Genomic DNA, 14,843 nt, shown 5'->3' on the forward strand with positions numbered 1-14,843 from the left:
AAAGGGGTCGGGTTTCAAAATTGGTCGAAATGGGATGGAATAGCCCATATACAGATAGCCTGGCGTTGGGCTAGATACCCACGGTGTGGAAAAGAGCAAAAGTGATTTTCATACGAAAAATAGGTAAAATGGACTACTCACACGCGAAGTCCTTTAGACCAATAAGTAACCTCCCTTGTACTGCGCCAGTGCTGGGCTTAGCATCAACCTATATGGAACCGTAGTAAAATACTTGGGGGTCATTTTTGACACCAAGCTCCTTTGGAAGCAACACTTCGACTCCATGATAACTAGCGCCACGAAGTCCATCATGGTATGTAAACGTCTAGCAATCAAATCATGGAACTGCAGCCTACCTGTACTAAGATGAATGTATACTATGATAGTAAAACCCTTGATAACCTATGGCTCGATAGCCTGGGCATCGAGAACAACTCGAGCAACGACGAGGCAATCGCTGACAAAACTTCAACGGCTGGCGTTTGTGTGCATCACGAAAGATATGTGCACATGCCCCACAACAGCGCTTGAGGCTTTTCTTGATCTAACCCTGCTACCCATGGCGATAGAGCAGTGAGCCAAGCGAACCCTCTTGTATATCGTCAAGGAGGGTGCCGGCAAAGGTAAAGTTATCTCGTCCCGTATCATGGAGGAACTGCGAGAGAATATCCCAATCTCTCAACTCTCGCGGGAGGATATGCTCATTTTCTAGCTTGCGAAAGACGTTTTTCAGAATTTTTTCAAACTTTTTCATCCAACTCAAAAAAAGTTATGAATTTTTAGAAAAACACCGTTTTTGTTTTCAAAATGCTATAACTTTTTCAAAAATTGACCGTTTGTGATCTTTTTTTTTTTTAAATATGTTTTTAAATGTGCTTTTCGGAAAAAATACAAAAAAATTTTTTAAAGTTTTTTTTTTTTTTTGTAATTTTTCAGTTTTTCGAGATTTTTCGAATTTCGCCATTTTTTTTTTTCTCATAAAAAACTTCAATCAATTCTGCAATCATCCCCACTCATTTTTTTGTATTTTTTCCGAAAAGCACATTTAAAAACATATTAAAAAAAAAAACGATCCCAAACGGTCAATTTTTGAAAAAAGTTATAGCATTTTGAAAAAAAACCGTTTTTTTTTTTAAATTCATAACTTATTTTTATACATATCTAAGTAAGCCTTATTTATAGTTTATGAGAAAAGGTATAAAGTAGAATTGGGACAAGAGTACATGGAAGGAAAGTAGACTGGTGAGCATCCAACGGCTACACAAAATCGTATGGTACATTGATGCCTCGAACACGCCAGAGGGGATGGGAGCCGGAGTCTTCGGACCCAGGACCAAACTATCAGTACCTCTAGGAACATATCCCATTTTTTAACGGAAGTATTCGTTATAAGCCAGTGCGTGGACCTGCACCTCGAGCGCGGATAGTCAAATGAAACAAGCGCCATACTCAGTGACAGTCAGGCCGCACTCAATGCAATCTCGGTGTTCGAGATAAAGTTAGCACTAATCCTTGAGTAAGTAGAAAAGCTGAGCCAATTAACAGCATACAACGTAGTACTGTTGGCCTGGGGCCCAGGCCACAGGGGAATTGAGGGTAATGAGCAGGCAGAAAACCTGGCTAGAAAGGCAGCAACAGCACGACCCATCGGTCCCCAGTCGTTCCTGCCAGTTGGCCCACAGGAAATTAGGGGGCATTTATTAGCAGAAGAGAGGCAAAAGAGAGAAGAACACTGGCGCAATATGCCAGATTTGAGACAATCTAAGTTACTGTTAGGAGGTTATTGCACAGCCCCTATAGGGCAATAATAGGCCTCCCAAAAAATAACCTAAAAATCCTAACAGCCACATGCAGAAATTGGACATAATATCGAATAACACATGCCGCTTCTTTGATCGATCAGCGGAGACGGCGGACTATATTCTCCTGGAAAGTTGCCTTAAACTTTTAACCTTTTTGTTCGTAGCTGTAAATATATTTATTTAGCTTTTTATTTTTGTTCATCTAGTCTTTTTTCTGAAAAATTTCTGGCAACACTGCAATCCACTATCCCATGCAGCCATTCACTCTCATACATATTGTTGTTGAAAATGCAAAAACGTGTAATCAACTTTTATAAAATCACATAAGTGATACACAAAAAATTTTATAGTAGATGTAAAATAGCGTTGTTTCAAGGAGATTAGTGCAATTATAGAACATAATCATATCAGTTTGGAATTTTCAAATATTCTTTCCACCTAATACATAGTTTGAATGAAATGTTTGTGGATTTTTGCATAGGTTTCATATGCGATTTTGCACATACAACCACGCTATACTCTGCCATGTATGTATGAACTAGTACACACACGTGCATATGTACATAGATACGAGTGCATAAGCGAGTGAAACTACGTGTCGTATGAGTATTCGAAGAGCATGAGCGCCTGAACGAATCATCATTTAACACAACAACACTTTCACTGAACATTAATATACCTTGATTCGCCACCCCATTTGTATGTACATATGTAGGAGATGGAGTTTACACTCTTTCACACTATGCTTAGCAAGTGATGGTGGGGGTTCCTTATCAGAAAGGCCAACTCAATCGGGAAAAAACAAAAGGCATTGTTGTAATTGTGTGTGTATACACTTTCTGACAAGCAAGTAAGCTGGCAAATTATGCGACTGCACCGAGATAGGTACGGAACTAGTCGCAAGAGGCCAGTCGATTAATATCACTATTGGTATTTTTATATGAAATGTAATTTTATTGGTGCTTCTTCCATTGATAGGGTAATGGAACTTTCTTCATCTCCGCAATAATATAGCTTCCTATGGCTTAAACACGAATCCTTCATAACAAATTATTATAACTTGACTAGCTTTGCAAGCTGGTCTACCTTCTTGTTGAACACATTGTTTCCGAAGTTAGCTGCGCCATGGAGCGACCCCTTGCACCTGTTGACGGCCTTAAATAAAGTGATGGGGAGTTAGGCGCCATGGGTGCTACTTGCCCTCTTTGAAAACGCATACCTCGCACCCTATCGTATTGAATGTTGTGCCGATTCGCCGGCCGGCACTTACAAATCCCACGAGCCTCAACCGTTTACAAGAAGTCAAGAGCAGCTCGGAGCTCTGCACTGGCCGATTTCTTTTATCCACTCCAGCAAAGGCACTCAACATCATGGACCTAGCACCACTGGATTTGGTTGCAGTTATCGCAGGCCTGCTCATTGGAGAAAATGGCGCATCCAAGAACAAAGGAAGAGGTAATGCTACGATTTTGAACACCAACGGCCCAGTTTCAAAACAATTACCCACAGATTACTGGGCAAGAATCGGCAATTAGGCAATTGGACATCATGCCCAACATATTTTCCAATGGCTCTAAAATCGATGGAAAGTTGAGGGGTAGTATCTTTTCACCTGAACTCAGAGTAGAGACCTCCTTTTGCCTTCGTGACCTTTGTAGCCCATATCAAGGAGGAATGTCATTTGTCACCTGTGTATTAAGGCGGAAAAAGGGTCAGTATTTTCTCAGACAGTCAGGCCACGCCTTAGACTTAGCCTTGGACAAATGTGTCTACAACACAAAGACGATCACTGAAAAGTCGTGACACCGCCCACTTGTGATAAAAACAATTTTACAAATATTATTAATCATAAATCAAAAACCGTTAAACCTATCATAGGGAAATTCGACGGAGAGGTTGCCTTTACTATAAGAAATGTTTCGAAGAAAATTAACGAACTGGGTTAAGGACCACGTCCACTTTTATATAAAATATGTCGTGGATGAATATAATAAGCTATACGTTTGCAAAAAAGAGCTTAATATCAATGGTATTTTACTTCCTAAATGGAATTATAAGAAAAATAGAAATAATTCAAATATTTTTAAATGAGCGTGGCACCGCCCCTTTTTTGACTAAGCAATTTTCTATGTTTCGCGAGCCGTAACTCGAAGAAAAATTAACATATCTTAATAAACTTGGGAGTACACACTTTTTTTATAGCAGAGAGTATTTTTAGTAAAAATGGACGGGATCGGTTAAGGACCACGCTCACTTTTATATAAAGGATGTTTAAAAGTGTCTTAGACTATATCTTAGCGAAAAATTATTTTCTATCAATGATATTTCACATACCAAGCTTTATTATATAGGAAATTGGGAGACATTTTTTTGGAAACGGGCGGTTCCACACCGCTGTTTCGATCAAGCATTACACAACATTTCTAGAGCCTAAAACAAGTAAAGGTGTCTAAGTTCGGGTGTAAACGAACATAATATACTCAGCGTTTCATTTCAGATAAATTACTTTCCTACATAACACGTGACTCCCCATTTCCTCTTACAATAAAACTTGCTAAATGAAATATCACTGATTCAAAACTATTTTTAGCTAAGTTATAGCTTATTATTCTAATCTACGACCCTTTTAAACTTGTTTTATTCTAAGTTGCCATGGTCTTTAACCGATCCCGTCCATTTTTACTAGAAATATTTTCTGCTAAAGGGAAAATTTGTGTACCAAATTTTATTACGATCCGTTTCTTGGAGTTATGGCTCCCGAAACATAGAAAATTGCTTAGTCATAAAAGGGGCGGTGCCAGGCCCATTTTTTGAATTTAAAGTTTTTCCTATTTACTGTTATAAATCCACTTGTTAAATGAAATTCCATTGATATAAAGCTCTATTTTGCAAACATATAGCTTATTTTATTCGTCCACGACCCTTTTAAAAATCTTTTATATAAAATTGGGCGTAGTCCTTAACCGATTTCGGTAATTTTTCTTGAAAGCATTCCTTATAGTAAAGGAAACCTCTCTGCCAAATTTGGTTACCATAGGTTTAACGGTTTTTGATTTATGATTAATAATATTTGTAAAATTGCTTTTATCACACATTGGCGGTGCCACGCACATTTTAATATTTTTTTTTTCAAATTTTTATCAAGAGTCAATATCAGCACACACGTCAAATTTCACCATTCTAGGTGTATTATTTACTAAATAATCAGGTTTTTTGTATTTTCCAAAATTTATATATATAAAAAGTAGGCATGGTTACATCCGATTTCGATCATTTTAAATGGCGATAGGATCATTTTAAATGGCCAAGGAACCTACATACCAAATTTCAATAAGATATCTCAATATTTACTCAAGTTATCTCAATATTTACTCATGTCTCGATTCGTTTATGCCGTTACGATCCACCGTTATGATACCTAAGTTCATATTATTGAAACATATCGAAAGCTTCAAGTTTTAATTATTTTTCCTTAAAATGCAGATGTGCAAATAAATATGTAAAATTAATAGCATCGTAATTCCAACTTCGGATACACCGGAACTTAGACTCCCTTACTATTTTGGGAATATTTTGTGTTTAAAATATGCCTCAGTACGATTAGAAAAGTAATTTATCTGAAATTAACTGTACAATTGAAACCCACACTGAGTATATAATGTTCGGTTACCCCAAACTTAAACACGCTTACTTGTTTTTATTTGAAACAAGAAGGCAAGCGCATTAGCTGATGGTTTAAAATCAACATTATGAAGGCTTGGTTTCGTCTTTCAAGTCCCCTCTTCGAAATTTCGATTTGGTGTGGACCTGCGCCTATGAGTCTTTCAATTCACATATGTATATGTTTATATTCATATACATGTATATATTCATATGTATTTATATTATTAAATTAGGTGAGATATTAATTAATATTTGGATGTATGTATGCATGTGTGTTGATAAATATATATGTATACTTACATTATTTTATGATTTCAGGAGACTCAAATTTTGCTATTTAGTTAAGTTCGATTATTTAATACTTCAGTTATTGTATTTATTTATTGTTATTTATTTTTTTTATTTTCTTCTTTTTCTTTTGAATGTATGTTACTGCCGTTGGTTTATATATGAATATGTACATAGTATGTATTTATGTATATCGTTAAGTCCTGTAAAGATATTTTTTGCTGTAGTTGTTTTTTTTTTCTTTATATATTACACATTTCCGCCATAGTACGTGCACATGGAATCATTTAACCGACTTTGCAACCAGCCATAAATTTCGGCCGAATGAATCTATGTTCAGAAATATACACGTCGTTGTATGAGTTTATGTGTGTGTGTGCCGTCATCAACGACGTTGCCAGCAGAGGTCTTTTAAACACCTTCAAACATATTTTCTTAAAAACAAACATCCCCAAATTTGAAGGAAAAGTAGGAAGTAGTACACCACAAATTGTAGGAGTAGCTTTACCCCAACCTTCTCGGGAATATATTGTAGCAAATTTTTATTATAACTGGTTACCACATATCGACTTCCTTTCAGGTTTATTTAGTTAGACTTCAAATGCCTCAGTTTATTTCTTAAGTAGTTTCGAGTAAATTAACAAAGCTTACCATTGATCCCCAATGAAACTTGTCACTTTATATATGCGGGTTTTGCCCTATAAGCATATTAGGAACCTAAAGATTTCGCATAATTCAGATTGGAATGCCAATGAATACGACGCGATTAAAGGAGAAGTGGAGCTAATACCCCAGAATCTCATGAAGGCAGTTCAAACAAGTAAGGAAGGCTAAGTTCGAGTGTAACCGCACATTACATACTCAGCTGAGAGCTTTTGAGACAAAATAAGGGAAAATCACCATGGAGGAAAATGAACCTAGGGTAACCCTGGAATGTGTTTGTATGGCATGGGTATCAAATGAAAGGTGTTAATGAGTATTTTAAAAGGGAGTAGGCCTGAGTTTTATAGGAGGCCGCCTTTTAGAGATATCGCCATAAAGGTGGACCAAAAGGTGACTCTATAATGTGTTTGTACGATATGGGTATCAAATTAAAGGTATTAATGAGGGTTTTAAAAGGGAGTGGCCCTCAGTTGTATATGTGAAGGCGTTTTCGAGATATCGAACAAAATGTGGACCAGGGTGACCCAGAACATCATCTGTCGGGTACCGATAATTTATTTATATATGTAATACCACGGACAGTATTCCTGCCAAGATTCCTAGGGCTTTTGATTTTGCCCTGCAGAACTTTTTCATTTTCTTCTACTTAATATGGTAGGTGTCACACCCATTTTACAAAGTTTTTTCGAAAGTTATATTTTGCGTCAATAAACCAATCCAATTACCATGTTTCATCCCTTTTTTCTTATTTGGTATAGAATTATGGCATTTTTTTCATTTTTCGTAATTTTCGATATCGAAAAAGTGGGCGTGGTCATAGTCGGATTTCGCACATTTTTAATACCAAGATAAAGTGAGTTCAGATAAGTAGGTGAACTAAGTTTAGCAAAGATATATCGATTTTTGCTGAAGTTATCGTGTTAACGGCCGAGCGGAAAGACAGACGATCGACTGTGTATAAAAACTAGGCATGGCTTCAACCGATTTCGGTCACTTTCACAGAAAACAGTTATCCTCATAGAAGCTATGCCCTCACAAAATTTCACAAGGATTGATACATTTTTGTTCGACTTATGGCATTAAATTTATTCTAGACAAATAAATGAAAAAGGGCGCAGCCACGCCCATTTTGAAATTTTATTTTATTTTTGTATTTTGTTGCACCATATCATTACTGGCGTTGAATGTTGACATAATTTACTTGTATACTGTAAAGATATTCAATTTTTGTTTTTGTCGCGTGAGGAGGAAGAAGCAGATATCGGCACTATTTTATATCTACGCTGATGCCATTACGCTACCACGGTCATGCACACAAAAATAGGGTGCAGCTGTCATTCTGTTTAAAGTTCAGAGCCGCAACAAAAGCCTCAAGCATCTGGCTGGCAGCACTTGGGGCAAAGACAAAGAAGCGCTGAAAGCTACTTGTAAAGCAATTGGCCAGACTTAAAGGAGCTTACTGGAAAAGGTTGTAGGCCGCGCTAAGAACTACGGGGTGTCTTCTTATGACTCCAGAACATCATCTACATAATAGGTAAAGCGGGTATACTACTCAAAAAAGGGGAAACACGAAATATGGAAAAACAGTTTCCTTTAAACCCTCCCACAAACTTGGTCATCCTTACAGACAACTGATTAATGAAGCTCCACCTCCCAGGGATATAAAATGATTTATACGTTAGCATACAAAAATTCAGCCTTTTGATCCGATGAAGAGGTCCTCATCCACACTCAGTCGGCAAAGTCTTGCCGATAAATGAACATCTTTGTCTGATTTTAGAACCCGAAATCACAGTAGAGGAACGCAGACAACTTTTTCAAAAGCGAAAACTTCTCTCAACATCGAAGAACTAAAATGCAGTCAGCAGACACGTGAGTCACATACTTCTCATCAGACCTGAAGTTTGATGCCTATCTTAGAGTACCCGAAGTTATGCTAAACGCTATTCTGAGCGCGAAAAATTTTGCGGGTAGTGAGGGGATAGGTTTTCTAAGGGTAGCCCTTTAAAAAAATTAAGAAGTTCTACCAGTGGGGGGACTCGCAGTGAGTATTAAACATCCGGTCAGTGCTTAAGAATTTCCTCTTACCACAAAACTCAATTCTTACATATATACATAAATGAATCAGGGCTCTTATACAGTGCTAGTTTTGAATTGACTATCGATAGTTTTCGATAATTTTTATTTTCGGTTAGGTGGGTTGGGTGACTAGTTTGCAGTACCTGAGGAACAAAGTTTAAAACCGGTCAGAACTCTACTTTCATAAAAACGAGGGATGCTTGTTCAAGCCAGATAAGCTGCGGACGCGGACTTAATGAGCTTTGTTTTTATCCTAGCGATGTACGTATATTATTAAATATTCTCAGGCGGACCTATCAAATCGGGCAACATATAAAGCACTAGTATTATCCGTCGGTTAATCGAATGGCGGTATGGAATTAATGTACTTATCTCCTATCGCAGATAAATAACACAGAATGCTCGAGGAGACACTAGCATATTCTGGATCTAATGTATCATAAAGCTGATACCTGTGACGTCAGTGACAATGGTTGCCATCCAACAGAAATATCTATATATAGAAATTCATTGCACCATGCCTGGCTCAGGATAGAGGCTCAAACCGAAATAAAGCAACAAAGCACAGTAGCAGGAAATAGAAAAAATCATCTACAAAATTAAATCTAGCCAAAAATATTCTTTTGACCAGATAAACAACAAAAAACTATCAATAGTCCCACAAAATTATCTGAATATCGATAGCGCTATCGATATTTGCCAAAACTACAAACACTTCAAAGGAGCAACCGCGGTTTAGACAATTTTTTTAAAGCATTTTGAAGTTAAATATCTCGGCTCTTGAATCAAGCCCTTCGGTTGATTAAGTAAGCAGATTGAATATTATTACAGTACCATGTTTTCAAATATGTTCATTAGGGCGGTTCGATTTAAAAATCGCTCATTGCTCTGTGAAAATCGTATTCTAGGGATCAAAATAAGAAACTTTGCCGAAGGAATCATACCTCTAAAACAAATTCTGACGTCCCCCCCTTTGGGTCGAACTTTTGGGTAGGGGAAATTTCAATTCTACCTGCTGTGTCTTGTGGTGGCTTAAAAAAAACAACACAAGCAATTTTACGACATGCAAATGCATCCCAGTGATGCCTTGGTTTTAAAAGGGGGTTGTAAAAACGCTAATTTCTAATAATTTTTTTTAATTTCTTTTCTATTACTAAGTTAAATTCATTTTTTCATTTACATATGTTCTGGTAAATAAATTTCTAAAGAGAAAAATAAACTCCAAAAAGAAAAAAACACAAGCATTTCAAAGTGGGATTTGCCCCTACGACCCAAAGGGGGGGACATCAGAATTCGTTTTAGAGGTATGGTTCCTTCGGCAAAGTTTCTTATTTTGATCCCTAGAATACGATTTTCACAGAGCAATGGGCGATTTTTTTGCCTCCCCACAAATCGACCCGGCATAATGTACATACATAAAAACTTCATTTAAAAATATCTATCGTTAAACGACCAAAATCTCTTCACATTTAAAATAAATCTTCACTTATATGGCAACGCTGATCGGCAACCCTGTGCTGATTGCATTCACCTACTCTTCAATGCGTTTGTAAGGGGATGTGTGTGGGTGTGTGTTACATTTTTCTCGGTAGCATAGGTGCTTTGACGTACCCTATATGGGTGTGTGTGTGTGTGAAACTTTTACGAATTTACTGCCCAAACTTTGCCACCTGCCACTTGCCACCCGCTCTGCCAACCCTTCGCTATCACTTTAATACGTTTCGAAATGCTTTTTCGAATTGGTAAAAGAATTTGAACGCATACTTTTTTGTTATTTATAAAATTTCTTTCCTTTCAGCTACTTGTTCACGTTATTTTATATAAATTTAATTTTATTTCTGATATGCGAATTTTCTGTAACTTAATGAATAAAGTAATTTGTTTGCTTCTTAGCATGTATTGCTATTGATTATTACTTTTTAATAACATTTTCCTTTTTGTTGTTAACATTTCAAAACTTTTTTTCATGCAATAACTCCCCTCAATATTAGTTATGTTACTTAATTTAATTTTTTTTATTTTTATATTATTTACCATGAATATTTGAATTTCGGAGGAATTTAGTACTTTTTCCATAAATGCATCTCTATTGGTTTACAACACTCTTTATATACTGCTATTTAATTTTTTTACACTTTAACTCAAGAAAAATTTTAATTTTCCTTTCCAGAATTTTATTTATCTATTTTTCACAAATTTTCACTGGTCTACGTTTCTCATCAGCTCGCTTCGTGTGTATCAGAAAAAAAAACACGGTATCTAGATAAAGACCGTGGCTGCGGCATAAGACTTTGCGTTGAATTTTCCAACACTTTTTACTATCATTTTCTGCAAAAGAAAATTATTTATATTTTTAATTTTTTTCATTCATTCTTTTGCAGAAAACATAATTTCTAACAACATATTTCACACCCGTAACCAATAAATTTCACTTTGTGTCTGAAATGAGTTTTTTCGTTCACCTCAACTTCGTGCCATCAGCAAATCTTCTGTATTTGTATGTTGGTGGTTGGATGTGTGCTAGTGCTCCGTTGGTGCTCCATTGGTGTTCCTCCCCACTTACATCGTTAATGCTTCGTCAAATGTTCATTTATCTGTACGACATTGGGGTGCAGTGCTGTATTGCGGGGTACTTTTATAGTATAGAGCGAATTTTTCTGCCTGCAAATTTTCCTATACGCGTGGTTTTGCTTTCGTCCTCCACCTTTTTGATAAACTTTTTTTTCAATTCCTATAGTCAGCTCAATTTTTTCATTTAAATATGTAATTTATTTACCACTTTTCTTTTTTAAACACAATCATATATTTAAATTATTAAACACTTAAATTCTATTGGAATTCAATAAAATAATGTCTGTTTCTTGATGCGAAAATTCCGAAAAGTGGGTCATCATCCTCGGCCGTTCGTCGTCGTTGTCTTGATATTTGGTAGTGTAACTTTTCATCAGCGAGTAGCTAAAATCTACTGTCATAGCCTGTCTAACAGTTAATATTGCTTTGTACTGATTTTTCCCCATTCGATAGTTGGTAGAGCTTTTCCCTTTGAAGTGAATCGAGGTTGAATGAATCGATTTTTGTCGACATTTCTCTTAAAATGCGTGCATAAGTGTAAATGTATGAGTGAGCGTAAACAACGGTATGAGAATCGGGGGTGTCCACACATTCGTTCGCTCAATGTAATGGCAGTTCGTTTCCGTTCCTCAAAAGAAAACCCGTGCGTACAATTCCCACACTTTCTGCGCTGGAAGACTACTGTAAGTAAGAGTAGTTTGGTCTTAATGAATGACGGCTTCTAATGTGATATAATAGATATTGTAAGAGGTTATCGCTATCTGTCTCTCAGTTATAGAGTCACCTTTATTTCAAAAGTGAGGAAAAGCCGTACTCGTTCCTTTTTAAAATACCTTACCGCTGCATTCACGGTCACTTAAACTAACCCAGCTTCATCTAATTTGTTTTTAATTTTCATATATTGGAACTCCTTTCTTCAAGATTTTGCTCGATAACGGCGTCATCTACCAATCCATGTGGCATCTTTATTGACCAGTCAGTTTAACCACCAAGGGAAGTAAAGTCTTGCATCTTGGATGATAGTAAGTACTTCGTTTTGTCCTCAAGACCCATTTTTTCCCCCGCATACGCTCTTATAATAAATTGTGTCGGTTTGTCCCTGCTACTAGAACTATCTTATCTAGTATTAGAAAATAGCAAGAAAGGGAGTCGACTTTGTCGGAGGCCTCGTTCGGTTTCGAATTGCTCTTTCCAATCCTTACGGAGCTGGTGGTTTTGCTCAGCTTCATTTGGCAGAACCACAATTGCTTTGCAGGGAACTTTAATTCAAACATAGCAGCATAGAAGCAACTTCTTTTCGAGCTTTCAAGTACTGATTTGGTAGTGAATGTCAATTCCTCTATCATGAGTCTTCTCAAGAATTTGGCACATCGAAAAAATTTGGTCGATGGTAGATTTACCAGGTCTGAAGCCGCACTGATAAGGTCCAATCAGTTGGACGACTTAAGGCTTCAGTTTTTCGCACAGTACGCCAGATAGAACCTTAAGCGCGATGTTAAACAGACTGATTCCTCAAAATTTTCGCAGTTGTGGTATTGTCTTTCTTGTGGATCGGGCAGAGCACACTTCAATTCCAAATTTGAGACATGCTCCTTTTTGTTTGAACAGCTGGCCGGGTAGTCCGTCATTTCACAGATATTGCCATTCTTATTTCGTCATAGTAGGGTTTTTCCCTTCCTAATAGACATCTCTTCTCCTTTTTCACGTCACCATACCGCTCCAGTATAGTACGTCACATCCATATAATGAATCTACATTGGCGACATTTTGCTAACGACTGTCAACCCCCGAATAAAGCTGTAGATGTTAGTTACCTTCGATAGTCTTTCTTTAACGTCGTCGCAAAATTTGTCGCTTAAATGCCTAAACAAATTTGTTTCAGTTTAACAAGTCGCAGTGGTCTACCTGTGGTCGGAAGTTGTTGTTGTTTCTGTAGCGATAAACGGAGGTTTTTGGGGAGTGTTATCGATGTTTATGGTGCTTTTCCGGATGCAGATCCGATACGTTCCGGTAACAAGCACCATTAACGTACTACCATCTCGGAAACGATTTACGCCCTCCCACTCCCTAGATCCAATAAGAAAGAAAATGGTTCGAAGTCTAAGCTATTAGTTCAAAACTATAGTTAGACCTCTTAAACAAAGTTCGACTCTTTCACTGTTAACTTCTATTCCATCCATGTGTTTACTTTTCTAGTACTGCTAGCTTTTAATATATTAATGAGAATAAAAATTGTGGGTCGTTACTCTTTCCTTACAAAATTCTCTTCTAAATCAGTACACGGTTGTAGGTCTCAAATCTCAATGAAAATGAAGAAAAGCAGCGAGTAAAATCACATTAGAATATATGCCAGATATTGGCCCACTTTTCGTCGTACTATTAAAAATCGTTAGTTTGACATGGATAAGTATGTGTGTAGTGATGCATTTCGATTTGAGCATGTGCAAAATCTGACATATGAGTTTAGTAAAATGTCATAACATTTCGACAGTTCCTAAATGTCACTGCATTGCATTGTGGACAAGATTTCTGCATATCCGTCAAAATTACAAATAGAACCGATCACCTGGGCCCGAATCGCCACATACGATCACGGATCGAAAACTATACGAAAGACAATTACGTGATACGTCAGACGTATGGGTCGATTGGCATTACCAGTGGTAATTTACCACATACGAAAGCTATCGTATCGTTATTCATTCTCAGTTCACAATAGATTTTAAGGTCCACATCACTGTGGATTTTATTTTTATGTCACAATAGATGTGGAAATGTCAAAATATTTAAACATTTTAATAAATAAACGAAATTTCAAAAGGATGTGCACTTACTTTTCTACATATGTTCAAGCGATAATGAAGAAGATGAAACAGTAGCACGGAGGCTACTTAGAGATAAAAGTGATTCTTTAGCTTTACCACAAACTGCGTAAGTATATGGCAAATAAAGTTTTACAAGTATACAAAAATGTGTTTTGCAGTTTCTTGAAACGATTTAGATTCTCTAAAGAGGCTTTCCAGTTTGTACTTCATGCCTTAAATTTGAAGCAGTCGGATGCAAAAGCGGTGCCTCCAGTTCTACAGATAGCTGCCACACTTTCTCTTCTAGGAAGTGGCGGGTATCAGCATTGTGTCGGCAGTGATTATTTGGTTGGAATGTGCCAGAGCACTGTGTCAAAGATAACATCGCACGTTATTCTCGAAATGGAGAACAAGTTGTGTCCACAATATATACAATTTCATATAAACGAAACTTCGGAATGCAAGCAATGGTTTATGGATAAATACAAAATACCTGGAGGTAGGCAAACGTTCAATTACATTTATAAAATAAGTTTTTTAATTGAATATCTATTTTAAAGTCATCGGTTGCATTGATGGCACACACATCATATGAGCATATGTACTTTAATAGGAAAGGATACCATAGCATCAACGCCATTATAGTGAGTTGTTGCTCATTTTCTTTATTCTTTGTACTAACTATATAAATATTTTGGCAGATGTGCGATCACACCTATAAAATTTTGGCAATCAACTGTCAGTACGGTGGAGCGGCTCATGATTCCTTCGGTTGGAGGTATTCAGATCAACGACAAATATTGCAAGAGCGATTTGAAGTTAATAGGCGGAGCAATGCGTGGCTTTTAGGTACGACAGTGTATGCTTTGTGGTTAATATTACTATTATAATGACAATTTTCATTTCAACAGGTGATTCTGGCTTCCACTACAGCCGTGGTGCATAACGCCTTACCGAAACCCCGCCGATGGCT

The 14,843-nt window shown here is 36.9% G+C and overlaps 1 protein-coding gene across 18 annotated transcripts in view; it reads right to left on the reverse strand.

Annotated features, from left to right (window-relative positions):
• Window positions 1–11,560, reverse strand: part of Rbp (RIM-binding protein) — a 233,080-nt gene extending 221,520 nt beyond the window's left edge. For 7 of the 18 annotated variants that reach the window (XM_067759457.1, XM_067759455.1, XM_067759454.1 and 4 more), the window contains exons 1-3: window positions 10,958–11,556; window positions 10,530–10,823; window positions 5,766–5,956 (exon numbers count right to left, since the gene is read on the reverse strand). The gene's annotated coding sequence lies outside the window, so the exon portion shown is untranslated. Of the gene's footprint in view, window positions 1–5,765; window positions 5,957–10,529; window positions 10,824–10,907 lie in introns of all 18 variants that reach the window. The other 11 variants (XM_067759459.1, XM_067759465.1, XM_067759461.1 and 8 more) reach the window with 7 other exon arrangements.
• Between the last annotated feature and the right edge of the window lie 3,283 nt (window positions 11,561–14,843).

This window comes from Eurosta solidaginis, chromosome 1, assembly GCF_040869045.1.
Source record: "Eurosta solidaginis isolate ZX-2024a chromosome 1, ASM4086904v1, whole genome shotgun sequence".
NCBI lineage: Eukaryota > Metazoa > Arthropoda > Insecta > Diptera > Tephritidae > Eurosta > Eurosta solidaginis.